Raw genomic sequence first — 19631 nt, forward strand, 5'->3', positions numbered from 1 at the left:
TTGAGAGGCTTCCAGGGCAAAATGAGGAATAGTTTAATTTCACTGTAACTTAATACACAGGCAGTTGTGGCAATGTAGAAAATGTATTAGGGATCATTTGAACATCATTTGATTTTGTTCAAAAATAAGGGAGAAAAAAACATGTTTAGCAAATTAGCAAAAAGTCATCCAAAAAAAAAAAAAAAAAAAAAAAAGAAATTAGTAGAAAATTGGCCAAACAATGAAAACTAGCAAAGAGGAAAACGAGAGTTATGATTATTAAAAATGTATATTTAAATGTCAAATCAGCGACTCTGGATCATATCAGAATTCTTGAGGCTGCGTTCACATAACTTTCACAAGCATTTAATACTGACCATAAACCAAAATATTTATACTAAATACTAAATCACTTCAAATGGGGATCTGTGGCCATTTGAAAGTCACCTTGGGGTTATAGAATATGAAAAAGTCCGAAAACCCCTGCTATAAAGAACTGTATTTCAGTTATTTATTTATTTATTTTTACCATACCATACTTAACTGATTCTACACAGAGCTTTTATGGCGCTGTAAAAACCTTTTGAAAAATGTATAAAATGCTCCAGATCAGCAATATTAAAGGGATATTTTTAGAACCACACTTTAAATGGGGTCAACCATGACCACCCCAACAAAAAAAAAAAATGCCTTGAAGAACCACTTATACCCAGTGTATCTGCTCCATCTTCCTGCACCTTGGAACTACACTACCTCAGTCTAACCTTGCCCAGTCAAATGGAGACAGTTTCCCCAGGTGAGTCACTGACTGGCTGAACAGAAAGGACTCGAGGGGGAACCACAACAGCCTGTACGATGTGATGCTGCAGCTACAGCAGAGGATGGAATAGCTTTTACTCGGTAGCTTGGATTTGTGAACAGGCTCCATGCTCAGACAAACATCCGTGCCCCTCTCGCTTCACATATCAGCCGCTGCCCACACTGAAGCACTGGAAAACCTCAACCACAGCATATGGACACCATGCACACAGCGTTATGCACACCGCATTGCGTGCACGGATATATAACAATCCCCCCCCAAGCTTCCTCTCTAGCTCTCATTCTTTTCCAACCACTTCACTCTTACATGAATGTGCTGCAAAAGCACCACAGTCCCTGACCTTTGCATGTCTTAACTCTGGTTGCTTGTAATTTTTTTTGTGATCAAGGAATTGAAGCTTATTTTATTGATGCAAGTCATGTAGTTCAAGATGAAACATTTTGAATGATTCCTGTGGGATAACTGGGCCATTGCAGCAACACGGGTATGTTCAAATTTATTTACAGCCCTTAATCACACATCTCAAAGGGTTTTACAGGCCCATAGTTTAGGCTCATAATAACAGGATTCATCAAAGATAAACCAAGTACATGTTAAATTGAGCAAACGGGGATTAAGTTGGATATGAAGGAAGATGTGCAAAAAAGAATGTGTAAGAAAGTATGGATTGGATTGGTAAGTATTTTATGTCACTCTGGTTAAGATGGTCAGTGACGTGCTTAACATTTGAATGTAAATAGAAGATGCATGCACAACACAAGCAGAGTTGACTTTGGCTTAGTTTGAAGCTTTGTGTTTCCCCCCACCCACTACAGTGGGCTATGAGAGGCACACCAGGGAGGGTGAATTCGGGGACTCCTCTTTCTGTTTCTCTCTCTCCATCTCTCTTACACACACACACACATACACACACACACACACACACACACACACACACACACACAAATGGCCCACATATGGGAGGCAAAGTGAAAGGAAGTTCAGCCAAGTCGAGACAAAGTACCCCGCTTTATTGTCTAACGAGCAGGAGTCCTCACGGTGACTTGGTGACATTGTCTCACTGTCAGCACCAGCATCCAATTATGACTGGCCTCACAACCTGTCCGAGGGAGAGAAAGACCCTCAGGATGAGACGCCTGTGTGACTCACGAGGATGGGATCGAGAGAGGGAGAAAATGAGAGCTGCAAACCCAGAGGAGGAAAGCGGAGAGGAAAAAAGGGTGCAGGATGTGTGTGTGTGTGTGTGTGTGTGTGTGTATGTAAGTGGGGGAAGTAGAGACAGCAGACATAATGAAAGGCAGACTGAGAGAACGGAAAACATCTGATGAAAAGTGGCTGTCTGAGGACTTGGGTAAGTTTCAGCGCGCTCTGGTGAGAACAGTTATGGCAGCTCTCTCTAAAGTCAGCACTGAGAGGCAGGCAGACAGACACATATACACACAAGCTCCCAGCCACCCACCCACCCACACACACACACGCACACACACACACACACACACACACACACATATATATATATATATATATATATATATATATGTGTGTGTGTGTGTGTGTGTGTGTGTGTGTGTGTGTGCATTTTGGCATGCCTGCACATTCACACACAGTGCATGATTCATGCTCAGCTGGCATTGTCTCTGCCTCCTAGTGATCAGCTCTCTGACTTGATGACGAGCAGACACTAAACTGTCTGTGGTGACAGCTAGTGGAAGAGATAGAGAAATAGATGGAGAGAGAGAGAGACAAAAAGACAGAAACTGAGAAAGAGATCAGAAAAATTTTACAGTTTTCTATGAACCAACTTACACACACCTATGGCCAATAATAAGTCAAGGATGGGAACTGTGATAGGAGCAGAGCCTGGCAACTTGCAAGAGCACACACACACACACACACACACACACACACACACACACACACACACACACACACACACACAAACAGAAGGATAATATGCTATTGCAAACATTCTCATGCACACACTTTCCTTATCCATTTTAAATCAACGCAGATCCTGAAACCTAAAACAAAACAATGAATGATTTGCAATTATGTCTCTGACCAAAATGAGGATATTTGACCTTATTTTATAGCTCTGTCGCTGTTACCGCTCACTCTCACACACACATTGACAAAATTATATGTATGCCGTCTTTCTGTATGTAGGTTAAGTGTAGTTAGAGCATGTATGACCACAGCTACATGCTAAAAGAAAAGATTTTGAGATTTAATGACGTTTCATTGAAGCAAAATAATCAGTGGTGTTACACTGTGACGGGGTGTTGGTGTTTGCAGTGTTTAGCCCATCGATTTCAATTCTCAGGATCTCACTGGAACTGATTTGAGGCCAGCTATTTAGGGAGCCAATGGTCTAGTTTTCATAATGTACCTCATATGCTCCAGGCCTTTATTACTGAGCCTGCTTTGATTTGCCCCATTTGATTTTTTTCCCCCATTGCTGTCAGATATAACTTGGTGCACAATTAGACAACTGCACAGGGTGATCGCCACAGTAGGTAGCCTACACTGAAAGCTGTGATCACAACCATACTTTATTCTGAGTCCAGATTTAACTTGCGGCCATTATCCTTATAATGAGGCACAAAGATCAAGCAGATGCAGAAATCTATTTGAAAGGCATATCTGAGAAAAAAAAAAAAGACAAAAGAATAAATTACAAGAGCTTTCAGAACCAATGTTCCCCCTGGGCTGATATTTAATGATATCAGTCCATCACGTTGACAACACAGGCCAATACGTCCCCAGCCATAAGTCACTGCTCTATTTGTCTCAGGGTCATAAAGCAAATGGCATTATACCATACCTTGACTAGGGTTTAGTCAGCCGATGCTCACACTTTGCAGACCACAGTGTTAATATATTTTCCATTGTTAACACCAGCAAGAAAAAGAACTTAGATCAACATAAAGACAAAAAAGATACACAGATCCAACAGAAAAAACACAAATACAAACAAAACAAACAAACAAAAAAAAAAAATCTCTGAGGCGTTTGCTTCAAAATTTAACCTTGTGAAAAATTTGTGTTGTGAGTAATATAACATCAAAATGAATGGAAATGTTATTTTCATGGTCAAAATGAAAATATTTGGCGTCAAATCGCTTCCACTCCTCTGCACCTCGAGTCTCTCAGTCGCCTCCTTAATTAGGTCAAGTCAGGTGGAGACAGCCAGGGTTGAACAGGACGTTAAAAGTATTGCCTACAAAATAAAGTAGCCGCGTAACACAGCCAGTTTTAACAAATAAATAATATAAAGAAAGTGAAAGATGATTAACTACCGAGGTGTACGGAACAATAAAGTCGTATAGAATCAATAATAAATCGGGGAGTGAGGCTAGACATGGAAAAATTATATGAAAAAGACGCACAGTTGAATATTGTTGGTCAATAGGAGTTTTACTTTTTTAAATGCAGGGCGGAAAGTGTTTGTCCTATACTGCCTAACTTGACACTAGTCACCTTTTCCTGATCCCGACCCTCCAGCCAATCAGCGGCTGTCAGGGACACATGAACGGTGATAATATCCACGGAACGGGCAGGAGGAACAAAGGAAGCCGCCCGTCCTCTGCTAAACCTGCTTTCACTTCGTCAACACGGCCAGAAATCGACTCCAAACTCACCCTTTCTCGTCCAAACGCTTCCTGTTAAGTAGTGAACGCCAGTAAACATCTCAAGTCCGACTGTTTGCTTTTGCTTGAGGAAGAGGAAACTTGGCGTCGTGAGAGATTTTAGTCGGGTCGCCTCGCTCGAATCCTTCTTTTCTTGGCTACGCCTTTACGTTGGAAGGTAACGTTGACTTCAAGTTGACTTTTCTGTTCCGCTCAACTGTGATTTACGTTTGAAAAACGATTACTGTAAAGACTAGAGAGGTCACTGCAGTTGTTGTGCTACCGCTTGATACTTCTTGAAACAGAAAACTCCTGTGTACAACTTTCACCCCTGTGTTTTTAGGCAGTGTTAGCCCCGGTACGGTCCATCCACTCTTGCATTGCGAGAACGGTGACAAAACTGTATTGAAAATGCTGGTATTTAACGCTGCAACTACTCGTTGGCAAACGAAATTACACAGCAGAGCATATCTTAAGACCATTTATGAATTAACGACATCCGATCTTTCTTTCGGCCACCATCTAAAACAGCAGGTCGTATTCATTTGTTATAAAAATGTCAACTTTTAGAGTTGTTTGGTCGGTTATTCCGCCAGTCTTGTCCCACTGAGTTCAGGTACGCTGTACAGTGTTTTGTAGCAAGCGGTCTGAGTCAGTTGTTTTAAAAGGTATTTTATTGACATTAAGTATTGCTTGATGGCTCATACATACAGAATTGACTAAACTTCCCAAATGAATAATGTATCTAATTATGCTCTGTGTCCGGTTTTGTACGCGTAAATGTCGAAACGTAAGGTAAGAATATTCTGCCATATCTTCGAATGAAGGGTTTGCCTTACGATTGTCACCGATAAAACAATGACATTTTGAAGTCTCTTGCTGTAAGGTGTGGTATATTGATATTTTGTTGTTCACAATTCGCCGCTCTTTGGACGCAGTCCACCAAACAAACAGAAACGACGATATTGTCATTTCCATGTTTTTGAACCCCCCCTTTGTTTAATTCGGGAAGGATTTATGGAAAAGAAAGGGCTTTGTTTCTATTCTGAGCATATAAATCTGCTCAGTGCTATCTTGAATTGTGAAACTTTGCAGCAGCAATGGACGGGATTGTTATTACACCAGGTGTGCAAACAATGCAACCTAGTGTACTAGAGCCCATGGAAGGTCAGCTGCTTGAGTGTGTTCAGTGCCCATTCGAGTTGGTCTCTAGAATTTTGCTATCTATTCAAAGGCTAAATGCTTTGCCTGTAACCACACCATCTGCTTTGCTCTCCTGGGCATTGGGCAGGCTACTGTCCAGATCAAGCGTGATGAGGGATTTTGTGTGGGTGTGCTGCAGCAGATGGTAAGTTGGAGAGCACAGTCAGCTTATGTGATAGCTAACTTTGTGCTTGTTTTCAGTTGTGGTCGGTGTGAGATACCATAACTTATCTTCACATGGCAGCAGTTTTGTTAGAATGACCCCTGTCATAGGCAGTGGGGCAGTTAGCTTGAATTCCCACTGGCTTCCCCATACAGTTGAAAGTCCACTATTGTTCTCCAATGCTCCTCCTCATAGAGCCACTATTGACCCCACCACACTCCTAACTACTGCCATCTGGGGTTTGACCTTGTGACCTCTGTGACATCAGTTGACCCATGCCCTCCTGTAGCCACCTGGGTGGGTGCCATGAACAGGGCACCCTAGCCCACAGAGGGCCCACGGCATGGATTTTCATACTTTTTCATGTTTTGGATATCCAAGTTGACTTTCATTGATCCACAGATCTGAAATAATTTTTACCTTTGGCACCCTGATAAGGAAAGAGGTTTTTGTTCAGAATCAAAGATGTGAGATCATGACAATTTCTAGTGCCTTAATCAATAAGAAAAGTAACCCTTTGGAACCTGAATAATTTCTTTGAAAAACATGGGGAAAAAGTGATTGGCAGGTTAGCAGAAACTTGCTGGAACATTGCAATTCAGATGACTCTCAAGCATTTAAACTATTCCTCATTTTGCTTAAGACCCTGTAGAAGCCCCTCAAGGACCTCTTGTGGTTCCTTTAACCCCATTTTGAAAACTTGAGAAGGTTTATTGGGTCACTAATGTGGTGTAAGCAACATTTTGAATTTACCTTGATTTATACACAATCAACAGCTTTTTGTGCACAAATTCTACCATGTTTGTTTAGTGTGTGGTAACAGGTTGGCAGTGTTGAGGCACAACAGTTATGGCCACATATCTGCCTTCATCTGTATGTGAGATTTCAGGGCTGCTATGGAGGATTTGAGCGCATTCTTGGATCCCGGCCTTGTATTGCGAGAGTATTGCATTTCCCCACAACACACTCTGTTCCGCTGTACAATATATAACACAGAAACCCTTGAGAAAGCTGTGGTTATTGCAGTATTGGGTGGGAAGAATGCACAGGCCTGGTGTAATCTGCAGTGTTTTCTGCTTGTTTTGGTTACACAGTGTATGCAGGAGACTTGTTTTTTTCCCCCACTGTGCTTCTTCACTGGTGATGAGTACAACGAGGTGAAAGCATATTTCCTTTTCCAGCTGAGTTTTTCCACTTAATGATACCAAATCATATTTCTCAAAATAGACTGTTAAAGACATTACCTCTCTCAGAGGCTGCCTGGGGTTGTCTCTCTCTCACTCTCTCTCTCTCGCTCTCACTCTCCCTCTCCGCCCATCATTTAGTGATTTGTTGAAGTCGTGAATCAGGTCCGCCACCTCCCAACCCAAGTCTCACACCTGCCACATAAAATATCACTTTTTATCACGACGGGTGTCACCTAGGCAAATAATGATTGCATTCGTGCTTTTATTCTCTAGCTCCTGTCATTTTCTCTCCTTTGTTTTTCTGCCATCTCATATATTTAAAGTATCTCCCTCCTTGTCCAGCTCTTCATGTTTCATTTATTTTTTGTCTTTTTTTCTTTATTAGGGGCACAGTGATTGATGACTTAATTAGAGGGAATTGCCAAATGATGAAAATGGTGAACTTTTCTTTTTAAATACAACGCTTCATGCACTGAGGAATTCACCCTTTTCTCTTTCCTTTCATCTGACAGGTTAACCCCATTGTTTTGAGATTGAGGAGTGTCACTTCTGAGAATGTAGCTTTTTATTAGGATACTGCAAATCATGTCACAACCAGTGAGCCGCAGCAGAGATCCCTTGCCAACCTCTGTGCACATCTGGCTTCCCTGGTTGTGACAGAGGTGACGGATGCTTTTTTTCCTCAGCACACACAGAGTGGTACGTCAGCCTGCCAGTTTCTTTAACTGTGACACAGATATCCCGCCCAGTTTCTTAGTCTATAACAGGGCTTCTCTAGAACGGCAGCTGTAACAGTTCTTCATATTGAGTACTTTTATTGAAGTAGATCAACCTGTGCAACTATTTATCCAAGCATTACTCAGTTTATTCATGGATTCTGCCTGTTAGTGACCTATATAAAGCATCTACAGAAGTATGTCTCTGTATCAGATATGGAAATTGTGTACTGACTAGTGATGCACAGTGTATCGATACTAGAAAAGTACCACGATACTCTGTTGTCAAAAATGATATAATACTCAATTTTAAAAGTATCGAGACTTTAAGAAAGACAGTGTTTTAATAAGAGCCATATATATTGAGTTACGTTCGTGCGACAATGAAGCTGTGTATGTGCGTACATATGTTTTTTGCGCTCTCCTTCTCTCTTTCCTTCCTCCCCGAGTCCCTCTGGGGCAGCATGTGTGTGTGTGCGGCGCATGCGCTCTCTCTTCTCTGTCACTCTCTTGTGGCCTAGGAGCGCAGCGAGCAGCGCAACAGTTTTTTTTCCCCTCATATGCACGCCGCATCTTTCAGCACGGTAGCCACGAGAGATGGCAGCAAGTACAAGTGCTCTTGTCGACAGTCCAAAGCTTGTAGATGAAGCTGATGCTCGCAGTGAAATATGGCATTATTTTGCTTACTTAGCCGACAGTGAGGGCAAGCCCACGGACATCACTAAGCCCATCTTTAAAAGATGCTACAAACCTATACAGAGGAAAGGAGCCAACACGACCAACTTGCCTAAGCATCTTTCTGACAGACATGAAGACTTATTCAAAGGCCCCATGGCATGAAAAGTGCAATTTTCGTTGTTTTTTGTGATAGGGAAGGTCTCGGGGCTACATAAATACTGTCCCGTGCATTAAACCTATGATAAATGGAGAAATGCACACAGCCCGTTTTTTTTGAAACTCTCCTTTTAAGACGAGCAGACAGCACTTCCTCCTTTTTGTGATGTCACACATAAGGCTACTCTGCCTACTTAAACTAGCCTGCTCACCTCCGTTCCCCAGGTGACAATGTAACAAGTTAGCGTCATGCTGAAGAAACACCCGTTAGAGACCAGTGGCTGATGTTATTTTTTCCCGCAGGATTTTAGTCCAAATTTGCTTGTCTGTTCGGCTCATTTCAGCGCCTACTGTTTTATCAACCTGACACGATGCAGTGCTGGTTTCGCAAAGAAACTATTGGTAAAGGATACTGTTGTCCCCACATTGTCTGGACCAACATCAACCCCGCAACCGTTAAGTGATTTTTGTCTCTGTCTCATCATGATGGTAACATTTTTGGAGGTTGTAAAGTTTTTCATTAGTACCGTTGATAATGTTATAGCCGTTAACTTGACTGTGATTGGCCCTACCATATGTCACTCAGAAAACAGTCAGCCAATCAGTGGAGAGGTGCTGATTCTCTCTTCTGATTGGCTAAATGAACCGTGCTGCCAGAGCTCCGGGAGAAAGGCAAGAGAGAGGAGCAACTATATTTATCAGACCACAGGTACTCAAAACCACAAATACATCTTGCAGGGATATCATCAGTTAAAATAAAACCTTGGAAAAGTGTACAGCATGGGGCCTATAAAGAATTCAAAGAGCGACAGGTTTGCGAATGTGATAAATAACATAATCATGCCTGCATTAGCAATAACTAGCAAGCAAATGCAACAACACCAGTGGCAAATGGGACTCCCTAAAAACTTGGTATTCCCTGGGCGAAATACCAAGTTATGTTTTAAATTTTTGCCGTGGTATTGTTTCAGTATCAGCATCGAGATATTTTAGGCAGGTATCGTGTCGAAGTCATAATTTTGGTATCGTGACAACACTAGTACTGACCATTGTATAACAGTTATCTTTCAAGTTAAAACATAATAATTAAAAAAATGGGACATGGGTTATATAACATTCACTTAAGAATAAAACCTGTCACTTTTTACATAGCTTATTGAGGGAAATCGAACAGTTTTGCTATAAAACTTAATAGCATTTTGTCTGCCCTTTTTAAAGTATTGGTTTATTTTCTCATTCATCAGGAGACTTTTTTTTTTTTTTTTTAATTTTTATTTATCTTATCTTAAGCCACACCCCCTGCCATAACACCACAGCTGTTTGTTTTAGGCACTTGTGTGAGTTATCATTGGACTAAGCAGAATTTATTTTTAATTGGTGACGGTTTGCCCCGCCCCAAAGACTTTACTTTTTTTTAGTAGTGTGGGTTAGCCCCACCAATTTGTTGTGTTTGCTCATCATTCATTGACCCGCAAAGCTATGCTCACCCTATAGCAACTGCAACTTTGTGCCTGTGATGCTGAAAGTTGCCATGGAGGTCAAGTGTGAGGTTTGTGTGTGTGAATACATGCACGTACCTTGTTGCAGCTATTTTGAATTCACGCTTACTGCCCACCCCCCATGCATTTTATGTGTGAAGTGTATGAGTATCTGTTAGGACCTCTTTATTACTTTTCATTTGACTTTCACTTGTTGGGGTGAGAGCACATCTCACAGTTGTTGCCCACCTCTCCCACACTGCAGCCATTCCTCCCCCTCCCACACAACCACACACAGTTAAGCACAGACACACAGTTGGACACGAGGCTGTTTGAGCAGGGGACCACTGTAGCCAGCGAGTGTGATGCTGACTCAGTAGAATGTTAATGTTGTGAAATCCCATTAAGGGCGATCTGGCACTGAGCGCGGCCATGCCGGGGCTTTACAGGACATCAGGTCATTTTGAAAGGACAGCCGTGCCCTCATGTTCACACTGTGTAATAGAATCTAATCACTTTAGCACCTCATACTCAATTGAACTGCTCTCTTAAATCGCTGCCACTCATATTCACTTACTCTTCAAAGCCATTTAAATTATTTTGGATTTACATGACTGCTAGAAAATAGTACTGTGCAGTGCCATACATGCACCTCATCAGGTACTCTTTTTAAATATTTGAGAGTTTCATCCATCTCCTCACTGATGAGTGGTAAAAAACAAAGGGAAAAAATTGCATGGACAGCTTTTATTGACCTGTCAGGGCCAGTATATTCAAATAAAATTGATGGAACAGCAGGAACTGCATGCAAAGTAGCAACATCCCCCATCAGTCTTTATTGTAAATGCCCGCGGCTACTGGATGTGTCTGTGCTTGTCCTAATGACAGGGATCTTGGGCAGAAAGTGCTCAAGTCTGCACATTGTAATTAATTGAGATTTACCCACTCTGTCACTGATGTGTTTCAGGTATAAGGACATCATGCCACCGGCATTCTGGTTATCATTATTAATTAGATCTTTTTTTTTCCCACAGAGGAGTTTTCTCCACATTGTTTACCTAATGAACGCACCTGACTGATTTTTATCCTGCAGTCGAGGTTTACATGATTATAACACAAGTTTACTGCATGTGTCAGTCTAAACGATATGTGGTAAAGATTGTATTCTCACCCAGGCTCCTCAAGCAGATGATGGTTGCTCCTCCTTATGAAGAGAGCTGGCAAAAGAGAGGTAGCACAATAGTCACTGAGGATGTTTATCTGCCACAGATAGAGGGACAGAGTGAAGCACTCCTCCTTCAAGAGGCTTCCACCCACTCATCTCAGTACTGGTGTACTGAAGCTCTGCATCATCTTGTCTACAGTACTGGGCTACAAAGTCCTGTGAATGAAAATGCATTTCTTGGGTTTTTCCAAGCTTAAACTCCTGTACACATTAAAGCTTTACGAACATTCAACATGGTATTACCATAACAAAAGAATTCTTTCATAGTAATAACAAGAAAAAAATCATATCACGTAGTAGTCACATAGATATTTCTTAGTTACTTGTGTTGGCAGGTTTTACTCCACTGTATTTGTAGCAAGAATTTTTACACACAAATGTTGACGTTTGTTGGGGTAGTTGGGTGGCTAACTGAACTTTGATTCAGTTCAGGACTGGTGGACTATTAGATGCTGTCGCCGCCTCTCTGAATTTTGAGCTGACTGCTGCTGGTCTATTGAGAGCCAAACTCTTCATTCCTAGCCTCCTCTGCTTAAGTATTTCAATCCACATGTGATCCACACATTTATGACCTGAGGAGGTGACACTAAAATATAACATTAGCTTGCACAAAACCTGGTGAAATTTTTGAATGCTTAGAAAATTCAGTATTCAATTCAATTCTTTGCTTTGATGTCAAAACACTATAGCAATTTCAGCTATCGTGACAATGCGAGTTCAGCATGTCACATGCTTGCTTTCACTCTGCCGGTAGTGAGGTGCTTGATTTGTGTGTTCTTGGTGTATCAGCTCAGTGATTATCTAGATATACAGTGGTGCATTGTTTTCCTGTCTCCCTATAGCCCTGATTTGGCAGAGTGGAGCATGCAAATGATGCTGACTGTTTTGCATGGGTCCGAGACATTAGACATGCCGAATGATCTGCAAGATTAAGAGATGCTGGGAAATGGCGGGGGTGGCAGACAGGAAAAAGCACAACTGAAGACAAGGATTGAGGAGATGGGTAGAATGGTAGAGAAATCAATAATCGGACGAGGGAAAGAGGATGGACACCAGCGGAGTCTGGCAGAGAAGGGAAATTATTGCGTTTGAAGTCTCACTCATTCAGGTGGCTTTTTATTAATCAAGTGCGCTAACAGCTGACAAGGATAAACAAGGGATATAGTCATAGTAATGATAATACAAACACTGGCATTGTAATTGATGTTGGTGGGAAGTGAGAGCAAAATTCAGTAAATCACAGAGATGGCACATTGTATGTTGAGATATGACACTGAAGTGGTTTGATAGATAACTTCTAAGTTCGCTCAAGCATTATGTGCAGTATATTGCGATTATTGTTCAAGAAAACAATTTTTTTTCCCGTAATGTAAGTTCCTACGTTTACACACAGTCTTAATGTTTCAATATAGTTTGTTAATTTTACTATATCATGTTGTTGCTTCCTATGGGGTGAAGGTCATACTTGGGTTGCTAATGATAAAACAAAACCTGAATGCAGGAAGTTTCCAGTGTTTTGAACCAGATGTTTTTCCCTTGATCTCCCTTGCCTCTGTCTCCTCCTACAGCCACCTTTTCCTCCTCCCCTGCCATGCTTTCTCCTCCTCCTCATCTGTTTGTCACCCATAACTCAATCTGCCATGCAAAACATTGTACCCAAGCCACTGGGTCAGCGCGAGGGCAGAGTCTTCACTCACACACCTACCTTTAGTTATCTTACCCCGGCTGACCTCCTCTGCAGTGGTGTATGTATGTTTGTGTAAAATACAGTCGCACATGACTTGCTTTTTTCCCCCTGTCAGTGTAGAGGAACAGAATGGAGGTCAATGGGAGAAGTAAAACAGCAACCATTTTTTTCACATATGAGACTAAAAATTGGTCCAGTGCCACTAAAAAAAAATCAATGGGTTGCTGGTAACTGGTGTGACCTCACCATTTTTTTAGATTGCTAATTATTTAAATTGTGAAACCATAATTTAGTCAAATAGTTAGCTGGTTTTGTGTGTATTATTTTACTATCCTGCTTTGGACTACATATTTGCAGCATTCGTTTCACCATTTCTGTCTCCTCTCCTTAGCTAGTAACTATGATGCAGTTGCAGGTAGCTAGCTAACTAAGGTTAACACATGCATCACATAACCACCCACATGTATGATGCTTGTGTCAGCTGCACAAAGAGATTCAGAATCTCATCCAGTGGAATATGTACAGCCAGATGAAAAGATCAAGAAGACCTACACCTTTTTGCCTGGTATGCCTGAAAGAATTCAGCTGTCTACGGTATGATAAACTGAGCAAACATGTACTATGTTTAAATAGTGTGGGCCAGGTTTGTAGGGACCACCAAAATTTGTGTTGGCAGCCACACATTATTAGTAGGGATATTAATGGTTAATCTTTAATCAATTAATTGCTGTTAATAATTTAACTGATTAAAAATCTATTAACTGGCAATAGGCCAATATGTTTTATGTACTGTTTCTTTGGAGGTTACATGTATTAACATTTATACCATAAGAGGGTGTACTGCACCTTTGTAGTTCAGAAAAAACACTGGCTCAGGTAGAGAAACCTGATTCATCACTCCACAGAACATGTTTCCACTGCCGCAGAGTCCAGTGGCGGCGTGCTTTACACCGTTCTATCTAACGCTTGGCATTGTGCTTGGTGATGTAAGGCTTGCATGCAGCTTACTCAGCCATGGAAAGCCATAGCATGAAGCTCCCGGCATGCAGTTTTTGTGCTGATGTTAATGCCAGAGGAGGTTTGGAGCTCTGCAGTTACTCAGTCAGCAGAGCGTTGGCCACTTTTACGCACTATGTGCCTCAGCACTCGGCGACCCCGCCCTGTAACTTTATGTGGTCTGCCACTTGGTGGCTGAGTTGCTGTGGTTTCTAAATGCTTCCACTTTGCAATAATACCACTTAGAGTTGATGGTGGAATATCTAGGAGGGAAGAAATTTCACGAACTGACTTATTGCAACAGCAGCATCCTATAACATTACTATTACAATACCATGCTTTAATTCACTGAGCTCTTTAGAATGAGCCATTCTTTCACAAATGTTTGTAAAGGCAGATTGCATGGCTAGGTGCACCTTACACCTCTGTAGCAAAGGGACTGAATGAAAACCTTGATTCAGTGATTAACAGGTATGTCCCATTACTTTTGTCCATATAGTGGATGTCCACAAAAGGTCAAATGCAGTGACTCAGTTCTGTGTCGCCACAACAGATTTTTAGTGTGATAAATGATGTGATAGTGCCACTAACAAACCTAGTGGCAAAAATGCCACCAGTGTGAAATGTTAGTTTAGAGCCCTGCTTACGAAGGTGCTTTAAAATATGTTGTGAAATCACATTAACCAGTGCTTGCCAGTTAGTGATAACCTCTTCCAGCTTTCCTGATCAGGAAGTTGGACCTGCCAGCATAGTGACATGTGACATCTGAAGATGCCTTGTACACTCTGGGAATGTTGTAGCATATTGCCATCATTTTGGATAAACTGTAAGTACGGGTTGCCAACAAGGAAAAACTTTAAGGCAGTGCTGTAGTAGTAATTACAAGTAGGACATACAGCAATTTGCAATACCTTGCACTTGGTCTCAAGAATTGTGGATGTCTGTGGAATTCAGATTCACACAAGCAACTTTACATAGGAAAAACAAGCAATTCTTCTGCAGTTTATTTATTGCTGATATTCAATTCTTAAATAGTTTTTGATGAAGCATTCCTGTGAGTTAAATTCACAAATGATTGTAGCAATGACATCATCCCATTTCTGTTTTCTGTGCTATGATGTGAAGCAATACATTTATGCATCTACACACACACACACACACACACACACACACACCCCTACCTCTAGTTTCACCCGGTCCCTGCACTAAGCCATTGTTTAGCCATGCTGCACCACCATGAATAATTGAATTTTCTTATGGTCTCACTGATGTGCTTCACTCTGAGCCTGTTGCTCTGTTCTACAGCTGTGCTGCATGCTGGGTCTCCAGCTCACCACCGCTGCAAGATCTCCGGAATTTTTGTTGACAGCAGTGGCTTCCATCCCACAAAACTTTGCAGCCTTACATCTTTTAACTCTATAATTTTTGGCATTCATAGTTAAGGTGCTGTCTCATACTTTTGTTTTAGGTATGCATTGTTTTTTGGTTTGTGTTTGTTTTTGTTTGATCTACACACTATGTGAAAAATTCCAAGTGTTTAGATTTCTGAAGCATTTTTGGCACATAATTTTTAAAAATCTGTTATTTGTGAGAGAATTGTTATGCCACTGTTTTCACAATGGGTTTCGATTGCTCTCAGAGGCTGACTTCTCCTGAGGGTTTGACAGGCAAATGCTTCTGATCCAGGGGTGCTGGGAGGGGAAAAGGGCAGATCAAAGCAAGGCAGAAATGGAACTGACACTTTTTCACAGTGATGTCTCCCACCCTGCCCTTTCTAAATTTTGTTTTGCATTTTTAATTAGAAGTGGTAAGTGGCGAGCAGTGCGACCCATGAATTATCTAAGTTAAGACATGCCATGTTTGACTGCAGCTAATGACTTATTTTCTCAGGAGTGCATGAGGCCACAAGCTCAACTATAGCACATTGAGCCAATTTAGCTGCTAAAGTGACATGGCACTTTTGATCTGTTAACATGCCATCCAATTAAGCTCTTTGTCATCAAACCCATCCTGTGGCCTAGATGCAGTGTGTTTGCAGAGTGTTTCAAGTCTTTTTTTTTTTGAGCATGTCCTGGTGCACTGTGCTCCCCATTACCTATCTATTTCTAATTGTCTGTTTTAGCAGAGAAAATATATGAAGGAATGAAGCAGTTTTGTGTCATCCTCTCTATGGTGTAAATGGTTTATTTATTTATTTATTTATTTATTTTTCAGTCAGCACACAAAGCACACGTCCAGATGTAATAACTCCTCAAGTAACCTGTTGGCTTTGATCGAGGGAGCCATTTGCCTAGTGTCAATTTAGCTGAATCAGGGGACACAAATTTGCATCTATAGCCCCTCTGAAGTGTTTTTGTGTGTGATACTTAATTGGTTTGAAAGATCATCATGTTTTATGTGCCTGTTGAGACTGAGAAATTGATCCAGCCTTCAAAAGAGAAAATACAGTATCAACATATTAGTCGCAGAATATGAAGTAATTTTCAATCAGTAAGGCTCTGATCACATTGAATGCATTATTTTCATGATCAAATGCAAGATGCAGCTGTGAAAATTGCTTTTTATCCTGAAAGCTAAAGCTCAAGGAGTGTTACATCATTGTCAGTAAAGTTAAAAGCACCTTGCAATGTATTCAACCAATGGGAATAACAGAAAATAAAAATGAGCAATAGAAAGCTGACGATTGCTCTTCTTAATCCTTAATAGGATGAGGAGCTCAGGATGTGTTCATACTTGACATATTCACCAGAAAAATATATATACTTCTCAGGTACTTATGCGTTTTGAGTGAGGAAAAGTTGACTAAAGTTGCGTCAGTTTCACTTGGGAGCATCCAATGCATTGCCTGACAATGCACTGCGTCCTGAGTACACATAGTTTGGAGAAGACGTAAAAGAAATTGTGTTCAAAAAGCATGTCTGATGTGATCAGTGTTACAGTACATCACAATGAGGCAACAATAAACATGCAGTCCCCCTTTTGACCCAATCAGTACAAAAATACCAGAATGGAGCAATAACATTCATTATCCTCTGAAGTTTTGTCACAGTCAACTTTAGCAGCATCAGCAACATTGTTAGTGATATACAAGCAAATAAAGAAATGCAGTGTCCCCCCAAGCCAATCATGTTGAACAGAACAAAGCTATGACATGCGTCAGCTTTGTCAAATTCTGATCTGTGGTGTCCATAGATATTGCTCATTATGAACGGACTGGGGCCAATCCATAGTCCCTCTGTGGATTTTAATCATGGGGAGCAATTACATAAACTTAGAATTGTACTGAAACTATATATATCTCTATATATCTATCTATATCTATCTATCTATATATCTATCTATCTCTATCGATCGATCTATCTATTGATCGATCAATCTCTAGATAGAGATATAGATATAGATATCTATAGATATCTATACACACACACACACACACACACACACACACACACACACATATATATGTAGTTGTAAACTTCAACAACTTCAAAAAGAGTGTTGTCTTGTTATATCATTTGTGTTGCCTTTATATTGTAAGTTCCTTACCCTACACTGGGTAGAATAATCTGCATTCCTACCGTTTGGATAAAACAGACTGTTAATAAAACCAAGTGGCTAATGTAATCTCCTTGTTATGCTAGCCTGTCTGTGTGTTTACTCAGGCTTAACACAAATGCAGCTTTAGTCTCTGGAGCTTTGTTAATGGGACAACCACAGTGTGTTTCACATGAGTAGTTAAACCAGGAGCTAAATTTAAATGGGTGGTGAGCATGTTAGTTTTTGTTTAGCCTGTATCTCTGATGTTTTTGTGTGATGAAACTTTAGTGTTGAGAGAAACTTTAGTGTTGTGTGTGTGTGTGTGTGTGTGTGTGTGTGTATATCTATATGTAACTTTAGTGTTGTGTGTATGTGTATATATATCTATGTATCTATCTATCTATCTATCTATCTATCTATATATCTATCTATCTATCTATAGATAGATATATATGTATATGTGTGTGTATGTGTATATCTATATCTATTGATCTATCGATCTATATCTATCTATCTATCTATCTGTTGATCTATATCTATATCTATCTATCTATAGATCTAGATCTATATAGATATAGATCTATATATCTATCTAGATATCTATAGATAAATATATATATAGATCTATAGATCTATCTAGATATAGATAGATCTATAGATATATCATATTTAACTTGTAAGAAACATCTCCTGGATGCACTGGGACACATCCTCAGTGATGTATCCTGGGGTCATCAGGTGTTTTTGGTCTCGCAATATCATACACTCTCGCCCAGGCGACCCAGCCGGGGGTGAGCAGTCCCCGACTTGCGTCCCAGTAGCAACCCACGGATCAGCCCTCTTAATCCACAGCCACCTAGTGGCTTTCTCTTCGGCTTCACTGGCGGATTGAATGGCTCTCTTCTTGGCGGCCCCTGTAACGCCCCGCTGGCTCAAGACTTGCAGAGTGATTGTCCTGCCAAGCCTCTACAGCCAACTTCAGTGGACTCGTAGAATGTCCTCCAGCCCCTGCCCCTGCACTCCTCCACCAGTTCCTGGTACTTGGCGCGTTTCCTCTTGTTGTCTTCCTCTATCCACTCTTCCCAGGGCACTGTAAGTTCCAGCATGATCAGATGTTTTGTAGCCTCCGAGGTAATGATCATGTCTGGCCGGGGGGATGTTATTGCAATGTGCTGGGGGAACTTAAGCTGTTTGCCCAGGTCGACCTCCAGCTGCCAATCAGGGCTGCATGGAGGACGCCTGGTGTTGTCTGTGGTCGTGCCCGGGATTTCTCTCCAGCCTTGATGAAGGGGACTGCCTTCCTCGGAGCGTGATGGTGTTTGCTGGTGTTAATGGCTAGGGCTACACTCTCAGCGAGCACCTTGAGCACCTGATCATGGCGCCAGCGATAGCGCCCATTAGCCAGGGCCTTTGGGCAGCTGCTGAGGAGATGTCCTAAGGAGCCTCTTCCAGAGCAGATGTGCCACCTTGAATTCTTCAGTGAGCCCACTGAAGGGTAGCTGCAGGGTGTTACTCGTCCCATAGAGCGCATCGCTGGTGAGGCTGTATAGATATATATAGTTATATATATTTTCACACTTTTTTGTTTACTACATAATTCCATTTTTTCATTCATAGTTTTGATGCCTTCAGTGAGCATCTACAATGTAAATAGTCATGAAAATAAAGAAAACATTAAATGACAAGGTGTGTCCAAACACACACACATGTACGTGTTTGTGTGTGTGTGTGTGTATGTATCTCTATCTATCTATCTATAGATATAGATATAGATATACACTACTCACAAAAAGTTAGGGATATTTGGCTTTTGGGTGAAATTTATGGAAAATATAAAAAGTTCACGCTACAGTGATATTATATCATGAAAGTAGGGCATTTAAGTAGAAGCATACATTGGTGATTTCCTCATCTCAAACAATTTCTTGTGGATATACCACAACAAAAAATGTCAGTGTCAATAACTTGTCATGTGCCCTTGAGCATCAATTACAGCTTGACAACGACGTCTCATGCTGTTCACAAGTCGACTTATTGTCTGCTGAGGCATGGCATCCCACTCTTCTTGAAGGGCGGCCCTCAGGACATTGAGGTTCTGGGGTACAGAGCTCCAGCCTCTACACGGCGACTCAGCTGATCCCATAGGTTTTCCATGGGATTCAGGTCTGGAGAAAGTG

General features: G+C 41.2%; 1 protein-coding gene across 1 annotated transcript in view; it reads left to right on the forward strand.

Annotated features, from left to right (window-relative positions):
• The first annotated feature begins 4324 nt into the window (after positions 1-4324).
• The window catches only part of LOC115369839 (SPRY domain-containing SOCS box protein 4), a 65368-nt gene continuing 50061 nt past the window's right edge, over positions 4325-19631 (forward strand). Inside the window, exon 1 of the mRNA XM_030066530.1 lies at positions 4325-4606. The gene's annotated coding sequence lies outside the window, so the exon portion shown is untranslated. The remainder of the gene's footprint in view (positions 4607-19631) is intronic.

Source organism: Myripristis murdjan, chromosome 13 (assembly GCF_902150065.1).
Source record: "Myripristis murdjan chromosome 13, fMyrMur1.1, whole genome shotgun sequence".
In the NCBI taxonomy this organism is placed as follows: domain Eukaryota; kingdom Metazoa; phylum Chordata; class Actinopteri; order Holocentriformes; family Holocentridae; genus Myripristis; species Myripristis murdjan.